This window comes from Acinonyx jubatus, chromosome A2 (genome assembly GCF_027475565.1).
Source record: "Acinonyx jubatus isolate Ajub_Pintada_27869175 chromosome A2, VMU_Ajub_asm_v1.0, whole genome shotgun sequence".
Lineage (NCBI taxonomy): Eukaryota > Metazoa > Chordata > Mammalia > Carnivora > Felidae > Acinonyx > Acinonyx jubatus.
Window position 1 is genome coordinate 139,191,433 of NC_069383.1, and position 18,938 is coordinate 139,210,370.

Consider the following 18,938-nt stretch of genomic DNA (forward strand, 5'->3'; position numbering starts at 1 on the left):
GATGTACACTGAAATAATGGAAAGCAAGGGCTCAAACAGATGCTTGTACTCCAATGTTTATAACAGCATTATTCACAACAGCCAGAAAATGGAAAAAAATTTAAATGCCCATTAAATAGGAGTAGGTAAACAAAATATGGTACATACACATTATTCAGTCCTAGAAAGGAAGAAAATTTAGTATATGTTACCACATGGATGAATCTTGAGGACATCACCCCAAGTGAAAAAAACAAGCCAGTCACAAAGACAAATATTGTAGGACTTATTTGCATGAGAGTAATAAGTTGCCAGGGGCTAGGGGGAAGAATGAATGGAGAGTTTTTTAGTGGGTATAGAGTTCCACTTCTGTAAGATGAACAAAGTTCTGAAGATGGATGGTGGTGATGTTGCACAACATCGTGAATCTACTTAATGCCACTAAGCTTACACTTCAAGATGGTTAAAATGATAAATTTTGCAGTATATGTATTTTGCCAAAATTTTTAAAAGAAAAAGTCCCACATGCAACAGGCAATGCACACTGAGATGTCCAGGAAGGACCCGCGTGTGGGAGGTCTGTGCTCTTTGCTCTGATATATGGGGGATGGCAGTCATGAGGAAAGGATGAGGATGTGGATGACACCAGTTAAAGCAGAGGAGCCTGATAATTCAGCTGAAAGTATTTTGACATTTAATTTAACTGCAATTTCCCAAGCATTGGATGCTTACTTCCTTCAGGGAGAATAGACGGATTCCATTGCCTTGACTGTTCTGTCTGGTAGAGCTTGTGAGTGAGTTCCTTCCAGCTTCACTTCAGAAAAGAAACACAGATGGTAGCCTTTCTTTTTTCTTTGGCTTCATCACCTTGCCAATAAGTGCAGCTTCCTTTCCAAAGAGTCCCTGTTGCACATGTCATGCTTTTTCCGTTCCTCTCTCCTTTTATTAATTTTTCTGTTTGAGACATACGGGGAAACGTGTCGGTGCCGACACAGTTTCCTGTGCCACTGCCAAAGTTAGGGGCAGCTCTGAAACTTCGGGAATTGATCTGAGACCTGTAAAACTGATTAAGAGGGTAGAAGAAAGTCTGAAATGCTAAGAAACGGCATGTGAGCAAACTGTAGTCTGTTAAAACTAGGAAATAACACAGGCCATGTTGGCAAAGACACAAGTTAATCTGTCACCCAGCATTAAAATATCACAAGGCTGTTCACTGCAGCACTGGCTGTACTGGTGGGAGGGATGGGGAGAAAGTGTGACCAAAAAAGCATGTCAATCAATGAGAGAGCCATTAAATGTATCATGAAACATCCAAAATAGGTTACTCTAACAAAGTGCCCTTAAGACTATACTTTCAGGGATCATTTCTATAGTTCATCATAAAGTGCCCTTGTGTGAGTTAGGAAAAGTGTGCCCTCTTTTGGTGAACCAATTGCAAAAAGGCAGAACCTCTTCCACACCACCGACACCCAGGTAAAACAATGAGACAAAGGTGTCCCTTCTCCCCACCGGACACCCCCAGCTCTCACAGCCCAATGCAGGTGGTATACAGGCTGGATTTCAGCCCCCAGACACAATTTGCTCACAACCTGCAATGCATGGAGCCCTTAAAAAGGAAAATCATCTGGGGTGCCTAGGTGGCTCACTTGGTTAAGTGTCTGGCTCTTGATTTCAGCTCAGGTCATGATCTCATGGCTGGTGAGATACAGCCCTGTGTTGGGCTCCACGCTGAACACGGAGCCTACTTGGGATTCTCTCTCTCCCTCTTTCTCTGCCCCTCCCATGCTCATGTGCATGCTCTCATTTTCTCTCTCAAAATAAATAAATAAATATTAAAAAAAAGAAAATTCTCTGAGATATATTATCGAGTAAGAATGAAAAACTCAGAAGAATTGTTTTTTATATACAAATACATGTATGGGATATTTCTGAAAAAAACTATCCAAGAGAATGGGTACTTACCAGTAGTAACTCTGGGGTTTGGAGTTTCAAGTGACAAATGAGTGGACATTTGTACATGGAATGGAATGCCAGATATGCTGGCTGGGGCAATAGTAGGCAGTTTTTCTCCTTCTCCTTCTACTTTTTCTTCTCCTCCTCTTCCCCTCCTCCCCCTCCTCCCCCACTTCCCTCTCCTTGTCCTCCTCTTTCTCTTCTCCTTCTTTCTTTTTGGTTACATAAGTTTGCATGCTTTGAATTGGGGAGCATGAGACCTCCATTAGTGTCATTTTCCTCAGCTTTTGGGATAGCACTCAAATCAGGAGAAGATTTTAAAATTCTCAAAAAGTAAACTAAATCTTTCTTGCCAAAGACACCACTGACAAGCAGTTTTCACTTAAATTAACAAGATCTGAGGGCTCATTCTGGTTCACAGTCCTAAGAATTATCTCCAAATATTTAATTTTTTTTTTGGACTCAAAAGCAGTATCTTCGTTTGGAAGGAAAGTGAGGAATGTAGGGCAAAATAGGTCAAGTTTTGGGTTCCTCATTTTAGTTTACCACTGACAGTGACTAGGCATATGTGTAACCTGTTGGTTTTGTTACTTTGGAGAATGCTGACTAATACACTATCTGATAGGCTAGTCTTCCTTCATCATCCAAAATTGTCCTTATTATTCATGTTGGTTTATTTTCCCATATAAATTTACAATTAGCTTAACTACTTACAATTAAAAACTGTTGTTATTGTAATGTTATTAAGTGTATGACTCTATAGCACATTTTACATTTAGAAGTTGAAAATTAAATTCAGGGAGAATATAAATCCTTATGATACTATTGAGTCTTCCTATGATTGAGACTTATTTTCTATCTTTCAAGGATATTCCATATCTTTTACATTCATCCCAACATTTCTTGTTACAATTATTCCTAGGGATGCCTGGGTGGCTCAGTTGGTTGAGCATCCAACTCTTTATTTTGGCCCAGGTCATGATTCCAGAGTCGTGAGATCAAGCCCCACATCGGGCTCCATACTGAGCATGGAGACTGCTTAAGATTCTCTCTCAATCTCTCTCTCTCTCTCTCTAAATCTCCCTCTGCCCCTCTTCCCTACTCACACACTCTCTCTCTAAAATAAAAATTAAAAAAATATTATTCTTATATGTAATCCTTTTTGATATCCCTATAAATGCTATCTTTTGTCCATTATATGTCTTGTTTGCTAATTGTTTGCACACAGGAAAGCTACTGATTTCTGAATAATCATTTCATCCTCACAACTTTTTGAAATTTCCTTTTTGTTTGTGGTAGTTTTCTAGTTAATTTCCTGGGTTGTCCAGATATAGAATTCTATCTTTTGCAAACATTGATCATTTTTCCTCCTCTTCCTCTGATTTTATATTAGTAATTAATTAGCTTTTAAAAATTGCTTTGGTTTAGCCACTACAGTACTATATTAGTGATGGTAATGGGCATAATTACTCTCTCTAATCTCTGTAGGAATATCTCTAGAACTTTTCCTCAAAGCAAAATGCTGCCATTTAGGTTGAAATGGATAATTACTACATGTTAAGAAAGAGATTCACTTGGTTTTATTTGCACACATTTTGTTATTGCAAACAACTGCTGAATTTTCATGAATTATTTTTCAGTAGCTATAAAGTGATGAGAGGACTTTTCTCCTTAGGTCTAATGATTATTTATATTCACAGATCTCCTAATAATGAGCCATCCTGGCATTTCTGGGAGAAAAGGGAATGATTTCATCAGGATATATTCTTGTATTTTTTTTTTGTATGTGTGAAACATAGCATACATACAGAAAAGTGAAGGCATATATGTGTATTTCAACAGGCAATAACCATTAACCACTATGCAGGTCAAGAGTCAAAACATTTGCTAGTATTACAGAAGCCTCCATGTTTCCCTTCCCAGTAACAAACTCTCTCCTTTCCCTTTGGAAGTAACCACATTCCTGATTTTTCTGACAATAATTTCTTTATAAATTTAGTAATGTTTTCTCAATTTTATTTTTTAATGTTTATTTGAGGTAGAGAGAGATTGAGCATGAGTGGGGGAGGGGCAGAGAGAGGGAGACAGAATTCGAAGCAGGATCTGAGCTATCAGCACAAAGACCAACACAGGGCTCAAACCCACAAACCATGAGGATCATGAAATGAGCCACCTAGGTCAATCGACTGAGCTAGCCAGGTGCCCCAAGTTTTCTCAACTTTAGATGAGTGGAATCATAATATGTATTATGTTTTGTCTAATCTTTATCTTAGTAAGATTGATGTATGTTACTGCATGTAGTTGTGGATGATTTCATTTTCACTGATGTATAATATTTCACTCTATAAATGTACCATAATTTATATACCCATTCTATTATTGATGAACATTTGGATGCTTTCTAGCTTTGGATTATAGAAAACATTACTGTGTCTATGAAGTATCTTATACATATGTATGTACATATTTGCAACTGTGCTTCATACGCCAAATGGCTTTACAATGGTTATATTAATTTACACCCCCATGAAATAATGTATGATAGTGCCAACTGGACCACATAATTGCCAACACTATTTATTGTCAAACTTTTTAATTTAAGCCAAACCATTAAGTGGTAATTATATTTCATACTGGCATTGATTGTATTCCCCTACTACTAATAAGAATGGGCACCTTTCCACATGTTCATTAGCCATTTGGATTTCTTCTTCTTTGAAATTCCCATTTTTTTAAGTTTTCACTTCCAATTTTATTTGCTTTTCTTTTTCTTGCTAATTAGTAGGAGTTCTTCATATATTCTGCATATGAATATTTTGTTGATCATATGTGCTAGAAATATCTTCTGTGGCTTATCTCTTCAGTCACTATGTAGTATCTTTTGATGAATACAAGTTCATAATTTTAATGTAGGTAATTTTAAAAACATGTTCCTTTATATTTAACAAGCTTTGTGTCCTCTTAAATGGAACTTTTATGTACTCTATGATCATGAAGATATTCATCTGTTTGTCCACTAGAAGATTTTCTTGTTTTGCCTGTCATGATAGATCTTATTCCACCTAAAATAATTTTTTTTAAGAATATAACTTTGGTGGGTTTTTTTGTATGGATACTTAATTGTCATAGCAACCTTTATTGAAAAGATCATTCTTTACCAACTTTTTTACAATGAACATTTTGTCATATATCAAATGACCATATTCCATTGGTTGATTTGTCTTTTCTACACTAATGCCACACTGGCTTAATTACTCTAGTTTTTTAATAATTCTTAAGCTCTCCTAGAGCAAGTCTATCACCTTTTTTTAAAGAGTGTTTTGGTTATTCATGGCTCTTTTCTTTTTCTTTATTTTTAGTTTATTTATTTATTTTGAAAGAGACAGAGACAGCATGAGTAGGGGAGGGCCAGAGACAGGTGGAGAGAAAATCCCAAGCAGGCTCCACACTTCCAGTGCAGAACCCAACGTGGGGCTGAAACTCATGAAACCATGAGATCATGCCCTGAGCCAAAACCAATAATCGGACATGTAACCAACTGAGACACCTAGGCACCCCTCATGACTCTTAGCAAATAAATATTAGAATCAACTTATCAAATTCCTCAGAAAATAATTTTTGTAATTTTGATTTGAATTGCATTGAATTGATACATCTATTTGGAGATAACTGATCTTTTAAAAATATTTAAATCCCTAGTTCATAAACATGACATATGCCATCCTTAATTTAAGTCTTTTTTAACATCTCACAATAAACTTTTATACTGCTCCTCATAAAGGATCTGCATATATTTGCAGAAATATGCCTATTTCTAGGTATTATTATAAACATTACCTCTTTTGGTTTTTATCATATAGTATGTATTACCTGTTTTACAGGAAATTGTTTATAATCCTAATTAGCGGATGCCAATTTTTTTAGTCATATAACATAAAATTTACCATCTTAACCATTTTGGAGTATATAGCTCAGTAGTATAAGTACATTTACATTGTTGTGTAATCTCCATAGCTTTTTCATCTTGCAAACTGAAATTCTATACCCATTAAATAACTCCCGACTTGCCCCTCCCCCAGCTTCTGGCAACCACCATTCTACTTTCTTGTGAACAGTATCTTATTGCTTACTAAATTTTTTAACTGTTTGTTGCTCATAGTATTTTTAAGTCTCTTATTTCTTGTGGACCCTCTGTACAGTTACTCTCTCAATTATTCACAAAGGTGTACACAAACTCTATTAATTGTGGATTTGTCTATTTCTCCTTGCAGCTCAATCAATTTTGCTTCCTATATTTTAAAGTGCTGTCATCATGTTTATAAATGTTTACAATTATTATGTCCTTTTGATGACTTGACTCTTTTATTATTATGCCATGATTTTCTTTATCTTTATTAATATTCTTTGCTTTGAAATCTACTTCAATATTAATATATCCACCCCAGCTTTCTTTCCATTAGTGACAGAATGCTATGTCTTTGTTCATCCTTTTTCTTTTAATTTGTCTTTATATTTACAGCATCATTTGTTAAACACTCTCAGCAAACTAAACATAGAATGTAACTTTCTCAACCTAATAAAAGATGCCTGTGAAGAACCTATAACATCCAAATACTTAATGGTAAGAGACTGAATGCATTCCCTGTAAAGTCAGGAACATGGCAAGGATGTACACTTTAACACTTATATTCAACAATACACTGAAGATACCAGTTATAAAATAAAACCATAAAAAGAAATAAGGCATGTAATATTGGAAAGAAAAAAGTACAAAAAGTCTTTATTCACAGATGACCTGGTCATCTATGCATAAAATGTGATGAAATACACAAAATGCTACAGGAACAAATAACTGACATTAGCAAGCTTACAGGATACAAGATCAATATACAAAACTTAATTCTATTCCTATATAGTAGGAATACACAGTCAGAAATTGAAACATTAAAAATACAATTTATGTTATTTAAAAGGAAAAATATTAGAAATAAATCTGAGAAAAGTTATGTAAGACCTATACACTGAAAACTACAAAACACTTGTGAGGGAAACTAAAGAATGCCTAAATAGACGGAAATACATTCCATGTCTATAAGCCAGAAGAGTCAATACTGATAAGACATCAATCTCCCCAAATTAGTCTATAGGTTCAATGCAATTCCAATAAAAACCCCAGCAGGCTTTTTCAGTAGAATTTGACAAATTTAGTCTAAAGTTTATGTAGAATTCAAAGGTTCTTGAATAACCTAAACAACTTTTAAAAAGAAAAAAGTGGGAGAATTAGTATTGCCTGATCTTAAGATTTATTCTAAAGCTACTGTGATCAAAACAGTATAGTGTTGGTATAAAGACAGTCAATGGGACAGAATACAAAGTCCAGAAATAGATTCACAAATATACAAAACCTGATTTTCAATGAAGATGCATTGACAATTCAATATATAAAGGATAGTTTTTTCAACACATGGCACTAGAATTGGATATCCATGGGAAGAAAGAAGGAGGAGAAGAAGAAGAACTTTGTCTCACATCTTCATTCATAATAGGAGAGATAAAGAGTTTCCCAGACAAACAAAATCTAAAGGAGTTTGTGACCACTAAACCAGCCCTGCAAGAGATTTTAAGGGGGGCTCTTGGGAGAAAAAAACAAAACATAACAAAAAAGATCAAAAGCAGCAAAGACTAGAAAAGACCAGAGAACATCACCAGAAACACCAATCTGTAGGCAACACAATGGCACCAAATTCATATCTTTCAGTAATCACTCTGAAATGTAAATGGACTAAATGCTCCAATCAAAAGACATAGGGTATCAGAATGGATAAAAAAAAAAGACCCATCTGTATGCCTACAAGAGACTCATTTTAAATCTAAAGACACCTGCAGATTGAAAGTAAGAGGATGGAGAACAATCTGTCATGCTAATGGACATCAAAAGAGGGCTGGAGTGGCCATACTTATATCAGAAAAACTAGATTTTAAAACAAAGACTGTAACAAAAGATGAAAAAGGATATTATATCATAGTTAAGGGGTTTATCCACCAAGAAGATCTAACAATTGTAATAATCTATGCCCCCAACTTGGTACGCTATGTGTGTGTATATATGTGTGTGTGTGTGTGTGTGTGTGTGTGTGTGTGTGTGTATATATATATATATATACACATATATATGTGTGTGTGTGCGTGTGTGTGTGTGTGTGTATATATTTTTTAATCAATCACAAACATAAATAAATTCACTGATAATAATACCATAATATTAGGGGACTTCAACATCCCACTTACAGCAATGGACAGGTCATCTAAACAGAAAATCAACAAGGAAATAATGGCTTTGAATAACACACTGGATCAGATGGACTTAACAGATATATTCAGAACTTTTCATCCTAAAGAAGCAGAATATACATTCTTCTTGAATGCACATGGAACATTCTCCAGAATAGATCACATACTGGCTCATAACCGAGTCCTCAACAACTACAAAAAGATTGAGATCATACCACGCATATTTTCAGGCCACAACACTATGAAACTTAAAATCAGCCACAAGAAAAAATCTGGAAAGACTACAAATACTTGGAGATTAAAGAACATCCTACTAAAGAATGAATGTATTAACCAAGAAATTAAAGAGGAAATTTAAAAAGTACATGGAAGCCAATGAAAATGAAAGCACGGCAGTCCAAAATCTCTGGGATGTAACAAAGGTGGCCATAAGAGGGAAGTATATAGCAATCCAGGCCTTCCTAAAGAAGGAAGAAAGATCTCAAATACACAACCTAACCTTACACCTAAAGGAGCTGGAAAAAGAGGAGCACATAAAGCCCAAAACCAGTGGAAGAATGGAAATAATAAAGATTAGAGCAGAAATCAATGATATAGAATAAAAAAAAAAAAAAACAACAGAACAGATCAATGAAACCAGGAGCAGATTCTTTGAAATAATTAACAAAATCAATAACCCCCCTAGCCAGATTTATTAAAAATAAAAAGGAAAGGATCCAAATAAATACAATCACTAATGAAAAAGGAGAGATCACAACCAACACCTCAGAAATACAAACAATAATAAGAGACTATCATAAGCAATTATACGCCAACAAATTGGGTTAACTGGAAGAAATGCATAAATGCCTAGAAACATATAAACTACCAAAACTGAATCAGGAAGAAATAAAGAATTTGAACTGACTCCTATCCAGTAAAGAAATTGAATAAGTAATCAAAAATATCCCAACAAACAAGAGTCCAGGGCCAGATGGCTTCCCAAGGGAATTCAACCAAACATTTTAAGAAGACTTAATACCTATCCTTTTGAAGCTGTCTCACATCTTGAAGCATATATAAAAATTAACTCAAAACGTAAAATAAAACTAGACAAATTCTAAAAGAAAACATAGGAGCAAATCTTCATGACTCTGGATTAAACAAAGAATTCTTAGATATGACACCAAAAAGTATGACCTATAAAATTTAATAAACTGCACCTCATGAAAATTTTTAAATTCTTCTCTTCAAAAGACATTGTTTAGAGGATGAAAGATAAGACTCAGATTGGGAATAAATTTTTGTAAGTCATATGCCTGGTGAAAAAACTTATACACAGGATATATAAAGAACTCTCAAAACTAAATAAGAAAATAAGCAATCAAAATTTTTAAATAGGCAAAGTATTTAAATGGTAAATAAGCACATAAGAAATTTATAACAGCATTAGGCATTAGCGAAATATAAATTAAAATAACATACCTTTTGGAATGGCTAAAAATATAAGGCTTAACTATATCAGGAGTTGGCAAAAACATGAAACAAACACCATTGCTGGCGGAATGTAAATGGTACAAACACATTGGAAAATAATTCCTCAGTTTCTTAAAAAGTTAAGCATTCACACCTTCCATATGATCTAGCCATTTTAGTCATAGGTATTTTCCAAAAGAAATGAAAGCATACATCCATAAAAAGACTTACAATCAAATTTTTAATTTCAATAGCTAAAAGCTGAAAACGACCCAAATATTCATCAATAGGTGAATAGATAAACAATTATGGTATGTCCATAAAATGGAGTACTACTCAGCAATATGCATAGGGCAATTCAAATGAAGCTCAAAATAATTATGTTGAGTAAAAGAGGCCAAACAAAAAATAAGACTATATACTCTATGATTCCATTTATATATAATTCTAGAAAATTCTTATGTATCTAAAATGACAGAAATTGATCAGTGATTGCCTGGGGATGGGGACAACAAAGGAGCACAAGAAAACTTTGGGGAGTGATAGATATATTCATTATCTTGATTGTGGTCATGGTTTCATTGCTGTATACATATTGTTTTCATATAGCTACATACATAAACTTATCAAATTGTATATCTTATTTTTTAACGGATATATATTGGTTTTTAAAATTTTTTTTTTAATTTTTATTTTTGAGAGAGAGAGAGCATGAGTGGGAGATGAAGAGAGAGAGGGAGACACAGAATCCGAAGCAGTCTCCAGGCTCTGAGCTGTCAGCACAGAGCCCAATGCAGAGCTCAAATTCACAAACCATAAGATCATGACCTGAGCTGAAGTCGGACGCTCAACCGACTGAGCCACCCAGGCGCCCTTCAAATTGTATATTTTAAATATGTGAAGATTACTATATGTCAGTCATGTTCCAAACAATAACAACAACCAGCATTATTTTTTTGACAAGTATTTGTATTGATAAGTGACAGTGGTCTCGTTGATCTAGGATGAACTGCAATGAGACAACTCAGATCATTTTCATGTGCTCCTTAATCCGCTAGCAGTCTGGGCCAAGCTTATTTCCACGGCAGTCATAAGTGTCCAAGAGGAAAAGAACACAATGACTCTTAAAGTCTAGGCTTGCAATCACTCTATTACATTGGCTAAGATAAGTCAAAAGGCCATCATAGATATAAGAGGTGAAAAATAGACTCTATGTCTTGATGGGAGGAACATCAACATGATGTATTTCAAAGGGTGTGGAAAAAGGAAAGCATGTAGAATCAGAGTCAGTTTGCAACTAATCTACCACCCTTAGTAAGTAGCTGGCATTGCTAGAGACTAGGCATTACAAATATTACCTCCTTTGATCCTTCTTAGAATTCAAATCAAGTAAGTAGAATCCTAATTTTGAAGATGAAGAAACTGAGTCCCAGAGAAGATGTTGAGTAACGTGACCAAAGTCCCACAGCTAATCTGTTGCAGAGGTGGGATTCGAGCTTTACTGACTCCAGAGTATCTGCCCTTAGCTGCTCATCACTTCTGTTTACTGCTACAATTTTAATTCCAAAAGTCATAACCCATTATCTACCTGTTTGTACCTACATATTTATATAGGCAATTTCCACGTTGTTAGTGAACTGTGTTCTTAAAGTTTATATATAAGCCAGTGATTTAGAAATCAGATTACTTCACTGTGGCTGTTTATGCTGTGATGGATAGACTGGTGAATTTTGAAAGAAGTCAAAATCATGGCATTTGCTTATCAACATCAGGATTCTATCATTTATTTTTTTTTAATTTTTATTTATTTATTTTGAGAGAGAGAGAGCATGTGCACGAGCAGGGGAGGGGCAGAGAGAGAGAATCCCAAGCAGGCTCCACACTGTCAGTGTAGATTCCAATGCTGGGGGCTCCATCCCACAAACTGTGATATCATGACCTGAACTGAAATCAAAAGTCAGATGCTCAAATGACTGAGCCACCCAGGCACCCCAGGAATCTATCATTTATTTTTGAGTCTTGATGTATTTGATTTCCTCTTTAATATCTCATTAGCATTTCTTTTCTTTCAGGCATATAACATACCTATTCAACAATTCTATACATAACTCAGTGCTCACTATGATAAGTGTAGTCACAAACTGTCACCATAAAACATTATTATAATATTATTGCCTTCTCTATGCATTATTTTTCACCTCTTTGACTTATTTATTTTATAACTAGAAGTTTGTACCTCTTAATTTCCTTTATTTTGCCCAAACTCCCCTCTGGCAATTATCAGTCTTTTCCCTGCATTTAAGAGTCTGTTTAGATTTGTGGGAGTTTTTATTTGTTTTGTTTTTTAGATTCCATATATAAGTTAAATCATAGGGTTTTTGTCTTTTTCTGACATATTTCACACAGCATAATGTTCAATGGACCCTCCAGGTCAATCCACGTTGTTGCAAATGACAACATATCATTCTCTTATGCTTCAGTAATATTTCATTATATATACTGAAATGTATATGTGTGTGTGTGTGTGTGTGTGTATTTACATTATATATATACCACATCTTCTTTATACATTCATTTATCAATGGACACTTGGGTTCCTTCCAATCTTAGCTATTGTAAATAATTCTGCAATAAACATAGGGTGCATATATCTTTTTGAACAAGCTTTTTTTTTAATTCCAGTATAGTTAACATACAGTGTTATATTAGTTACACATCATTAGCATTTCTTTTAGATCATCTCAGAACACAAGTATTCAATCCATCCCTCAGTGTTACAATTAAAGGCAGTATTTCATTTAAACCAAAAAAATAGAGATCAGTTATATCTGTTTAAAACTAACCTGCAAAGTTGCTATGGGGAAAAAGGGTTAGTCTTAACCTGATTGCAGAGAGCTGCACTAGGACTAGAAGAAGGCTCAAGGCAGGCAGATTGCAGTCAAAATATAAGCAAAGGCTTGAATTAGAACCAACTGGAAATGGAGTATTCCATCTTGTGAGCTAGGAATTCCTGGTCATTTGATGTGCCTTGCCATTCTTTGGGGATGTTGTAAAAGAATTTGAGCTCAGATTTTAGAAACAAGTTATTTGGCACAACTTTCTGTCTCATGGGGCCCCTTCTATTTCATGAAATCCTGGTCTATGGCTAGCTCTACTCACCACTCATCCGTGTGAGTATTTTGCATGTGTTAACTATGAACCGATATATTTATATACACGCCACCACAGTACACAAAGCAGCCTTTTGGTGACACCTAATTTCCAACCAATTTCCATGTGTAAATAATTACCCTTGAGAGTGATGTCTTTGATGAATCAGAAACTGCTGGCAGCAGTTACAGAGGCCTGTGTGGGGCAGCAATAATAAAACAAAAGGTCAAAGGCAGGTGAAGAAATATACAGATATACCATCATTCTGGTAGTAAACTCCAAACACTTTTCTTTTCCCTTATTTCTCTTGGTAAATTTATAAAGTGATCTTTTACAGTACCAATATTCTCTCCCCCATCAATGTTCCAGGTGAAGTGTTACTGAGGTCTACTGGTGGCCAAAGAAAGACATTTTTATGTAGCTGAATGCCAAGATATTTTTACACAGCTGTCCTTTTGGTGCCAAAATGAGTGGTATGAGTTAGAATGTAAAAACATTATTAAAAATTAAAAATATCATTTTTAATAATAATACTATATTGAGAGAGGCTCACTTCACCCCCATCCTAACTTGCCCCTAATCCCCACTCCATCCCCGAGTATCCAAAACCTCACTTGGAGATGGAGGAAAACATGGAGTCAGCCTCAGGGTTGGATGGAGAAACAGACACTGAATGAAGCTCAAGGGCGGAGTTCAGGGATAAGAGTGTGTATTGTGGAGTGGGTGAGGTGAGGAATAAGGTAAGACCAAAGAATGGAATAAAGATGTCTAATGAAGATGTTACTTTATAATCTGTAAAATCTTAACTCAAATTTAAAGGTCCCCTTTTCAACTTATGTCTAAATCAACTGCTAACCCACCATCTTAGAGAAGCAGGGGAGCTTCCACAGACAGAGATTTTTGCTGATGCTTCTTTGAACTCTGCGGTCCCTTCCAAAATGTGCCCTATTCAGAGTGTGGCTGAGAGATGAAATCCCATCACTGGACTGACTGGGAGTGGTAAAACTAGAGGAGAAGAAGCTCATCTATTCCTCTCCCTGAAAATAAATGGATCTCAACCACCATACTATTGGATAGATTTGTCACTTAAATTGTCAACACTCATGAGTTCCGGGCTTTGGGGAACCCTAAAACCCCATTGCTATTTATTTGATTTAACAAAATTCCCTTTAGTCCTCTTAGAAGAACTTTGTTCTGTACAATACTAAAATGAATGGAAAGTAAATGGGATTTGATAGTCTTGACAATTTTGCAACATGTTTTGAGATATGCAGAGAGATTCCAAGTGGCTGGTTTGGGAATGCAGTTAGTGACAGTAGATGAATCTGTAAGAACCCAAGTATTATTCTTTGTCTTATTCACTGCCTAATTAATATATGCTAGAGGGAAGATGAATGAGCAGAAAATATAAAGGAATGTGAGAGCTAATAATACCGATCCAGTTGTTGGGTTAGTCCAAATCTAGAGCAGTCAATAGTCCAATGAACAGTGCCCAAAGAACTTTGGTTAATTTAAACTACTGCCTGCAGATGTCATCTTCCAAGGAGGTCTAATATTGTAAAAGAGCTTAGATGAAGTAATGGAAAAGGACATGATTTTGACTGGATTCCATGAGTTTCACAATTATAAAGCATTCATATCTTGAAATCAAAAAGTTGATGAAATTTATGGAAATTCATTATTCTTACAGATTGTAATAATTATTAATAAAATATGAATATATTTTACTTACATATTCATAAAGTTTATTGTTAGGATAATTAAATACCTAATTCTTGTTAGATACAGTATCTAAGTCAAATAATCAAACTTTTGAATTTTTCACACTCATGGGTTTTAAAGGTAAAAACAGACAGTCAAAAATCTGTCCCTAAGAATTGTGAATGGTACTATATGCAACTGAAACAGCTAAAGCTATGAGAAACTATGTTCTTCTGAATATAAAGGTATATATATATCCAGGTAAATGTAATATGCAACAATGATCTGAGTTTGCTTTAGGGCTCCACATTTATTATATTATAATAAGGTACATATTATAATATATATCATAGTATGTACTATGTGTATATATGTAATATAATAAACATTATATTATATAATATATAATAAAATCCCATTTTAACACAAATTTACTGAATTATGCTTTTCTACATGATTATAGATTATGAGCATTTATATGTGTTTTTCTATTTCTTTAGTCCTATGGAGTTTTTCTCTTTCATTTTCAGACATTTTTGTTTCTTTATAAATGATTTTCTTCAGCATGATGGACTTTCATTTTCAATTTTTGATGTATTTGATGTTACATTAGCATTTCTTTTGCATATTCTCAGAAGTTCTCAGGGTTAAGCATTATACAGTTCTCAAAACTTTAAATTTTTTTTTTACATTTATTTATTTTTGAGAGACAGAGACAGAGCACAAGTGGGGGAGGGTCAGAGAGAGAATGAAACACAGAATCCGATGCAGGTTCCAGGCTCTGAACTGTCAGCACAGAGCCCAATGCAGGGGTTCGAACTCACCAACTGTGAGATCATGATCTGAGCTAAAGTCGGACTCTTAACCGAGCCACCCAGGTGCCCCTATGGTTCTGGGCAACCAGAACCATATGGGTTCTTAAAACTTTTAAATCTTTCATTACATAAGTAAAAACTGAAAATACCTAAAATTCTTTTAGTAAAATTCTTCATAAACACACTTAATTCTGATAAACATGCCTATACATTATATTAACTTCAAAATCTATGACATCTGTTAAATTTTCACCTTTTGACCTTATTACTCAGAAATTTATATAATTCTTAAAGCAGTCACTACTTTTCACCCTTTGATGTCAACACTTGAAAGTTATTAGATATGACTTTCATAAATTACTAAATATAAAAACCATAAAGTTACAGGGTGCCTGGGTGGTCCATTCGGTTAGGCGTCCAATTTTGGCTCAGGTCATGATCTCACAGTTCATGAGTTCAAGCCCTGCATCAGGCCCTCTGCTTCAGCACAGAGCCTGCTTCAGATGCTCAGTCTCCCTCTCTCTCTGCCCCTCCCTGGTTCACGCAGGTGCACTCTTTCTGTCTCTCTCAAAAATAAATATTAAAAAAAAATTTAAAGACAAGCATAGTTAAATCTTGGAGAAACAAGTTTAAGATTTTTGTTAATGATGCTTGTCTTTTGTTTTAATTAAAATATTATATCTACCTCAAGGAATAGGAGCCTGTCAAAGACAGAGTATCAGAGTCCCAATGGGGAACCAGAGTACTAAGTAGGGCAACTAATGATGACATACCAAGTTGTATGAGTTTATTCAACCCTTCAAGCTCCTTCTGGACATAACAAAAAATTTTGTGGAAGCACAACTAAATTCAGACACCACTGACTGGTATGGCTAAAGTGTAGAATATTTCTCCTACCTTCATTAGAACGAGCTCAGAATCTGAGCCTCCAGGAGGAAAGTGTCAAAAAGTAGAGTAGACAAGGACTGGGAAAAGTAAACTTTGATGGAAAACAAAACAACAATGCCTAGAGAAAAATCTGGTGATAACCAATGCTAAAAAATTTGCCTCTTGAAAATAAAGCACTGACCCACTCATCCATGAGATCCTTGCAAAATGTGATTACACTTCCCTGACCCCACCCACCTTCCCTTCACTGTACTCCCCCTATCATCTTCTCTGCCCCAGAATTCTATAGAAAGGATTAGGGCTTTGGGCTAAAATATTGTCTTAGAACTTTTAATCCCAATGTTTTATAGGTATAGAGCATCCCACTAGTCTACAATAAGATTTGTTTTCTGCATTAGTTCATTTCATGGGTGTGTTCATTTTATAAAATCATGAGTCAAACCCCTTGAAATATTAATGGTATAAAACTCTATGTATATTAATGGTGGTTATATATATAAGGGACTGTCAGATCCCAACCCCAATTATGTGTACTTACTGAAAACACATTCACAAATGAGTAGAACTCAAGATCATAAGTTCTATTAATTTTAATGCTCCCAAGATGAGTCAGAATTTTTAAAGAAAATGGCTCATTTGCTTGGATCCTTAGCTCTGGAAGTTGTTTTAAATTAGTGAAATTGGTTGTCCTGAAATGTTTAAGTTGATGTAGAGTTTTTCTTTCCACTTCTGAGGATTCTTCCCAGTGATTAAAGAGGTTTTTTATTTTAATATTAAATAAAAATTTGCCCTCAATAACTTTTAATATTTTAATAGAATATGCATGCCTTTCCTAACATTAGTCAGTTCAAAATGATGTATAAACTATTATAGATTGAATTTCATTACTATTCTAATTTCTCAGTGAGCTACAGTATTATTTCCCCACTGCTCAAATCTAAAATATTATGTGACAATAAATATTTAAGAGGATGAATTCCACAGCAATTTTGGTTAATAGAATTCACCATAACTAAGAAAATTATTATAATAAATATGTATTAAGATCCATTTCACCAAATCCCAGAATATTAAACATTTACAAATACCCCTAAAATTTAAATAAAATATTTAAAGAATGCAAACTTGTAAAATTTGTCATCCAGACAAATAATGCACAAATGTGAGTTGGTTTAGAAACACATAGAGAAATTTCATAATCACTAATACTTAACTTTCTACTCACAGTTCAGATAAATGTGACTCTGCAAAAAAAAAAAAAAAAAAAAAACATATATTTATATATATGTTAAGAAAATTGTGATATAGCTTGGCATGACATTTTGCTTGTCTCTTTTTACTCATATAATAACTATTCATTCAATGAGTAAATATACATCTGTATATATAATAATATATATTCAGTAATAATTTCAAAATTAGTCAGAATAATATATATTCAGTAATAATTTTGATATTGATTCATGTTGAAATGATAATATTTTGGATGTACTGAGTTAAATAAAATATATATTCAAGTTAATTTCATGTGTTTCTTTTCACCTTTTTATATGGATACTAGAAAACTTTAAATTATATATGTGGCTCTCATTATATTTCTACTGGATAGTGCTGGTCTAAGGGAAACTGATAATAAATGTATACATAAAAAATAATTATAAAATTTATTTTATTTAAAAAAGGTATTCTGAATCTGATCATCAGAAAATCATGACAGAGCATGTAGTAGGATGAATAAAGACCATCCCAAGATATCAAATCCTAAAGCCTAAAACTTTTAAATGTTATCTTATTTGGAAAAAGGATATTTACAGACATTATTAAAGGATTTTGAGTTGAAATTACCCTAGATTGTCTTAATGGGCCCTAAGGTATTCAAAAGTATCTTTATAGGAGAAAAGCAACACAGAAGAGAATAGGTAATATGACTATGAAGGCAGACTTTGGAGTGATGTGACCACAAGTCAAGGAATGTTGACAGCAACCACAAGCTGGAAGAGACAATGAGTCTCTAGAATCTCCACATAGAGTTCAGCCATGCCAACACCTTGATTTTGGAATTCTGGTCTCCAGAACCATGAAAGAATACATTTCTGCCTTAAGCTGCCTAGTTTGTGGTAGTTTGTTATAACATCCACAGAAACTAATACAGAGCATAATGGTGGGAAGAGGTCATTTGGAGTGGCATTTAAAGTAAATAGGGAGAAGAGGCTCCTTGAATGGAATGATCAGGGAAAGTCTATCTGAGAAAGCTATATTTAAGTGAGATTTCACGAATAAGAAGGTACTGACCATTTGAAGATATTGAGGAAAGGATTGCAATCACAGGGAACAACATATGGGCAGGCTCTGAGATGAGAAAAAGATTCATTTCTTCTAGGAACAGAAAAGAGGCAAAAATTTCTGAAACATGGTGAGCAAAGGAGAACATGACTCAAGAAGAAAATGGAGAGGTAAGCAAAAGGCATGCAGGACCACGTTTGCCATGATGAGGAGTATGGATTTTATTTTAATTGTAACAGCTGTATTAAGTGGGGAAGTATCATGGTTAGATTTATGTTCAGAGAAAGACTTTTGTGGCTGATTTGTAAAGAATATATTAAAGGGTAACAAGTATAGAGCAGGAAAATAAATTAGGAGGCTGATGTAGTAGGCCAGGCAATAGATGTTGATAATCTGGACCAAGTTGCTGGTAGTAGAGATGGT

At 34.5% G+C, this 18,938-nt stretch overlaps 1 long non-coding RNA gene across 5 annotated transcripts in view; it reads right to left on the reverse strand.

Annotated features, from left to right (window-relative positions):
• LOC106968861 (uncharacterized) overlaps positions 1–18,938 on the reverse strand; it is a 202,520-nt gene that overhangs the window by 73,243 nt on the left and 110,339 nt on the right. For 4 of the 5 annotated variants that reach the window (XR_008297102.1, XR_003413838.2, XR_008297103.1 and 1 more), the window contains one exon: positions 12,969–13,023. The exons of the other annotated variant lie outside the window; for it this stretch is intronic. This is a non-coding gene — a long non-coding RNA (uncharacterized LOC106968861). The remainder of the gene's footprint in view (positions 1–12,968; positions 13,024–18,938) is intronic. 5 annotated transcript variants of the gene reach the window in all.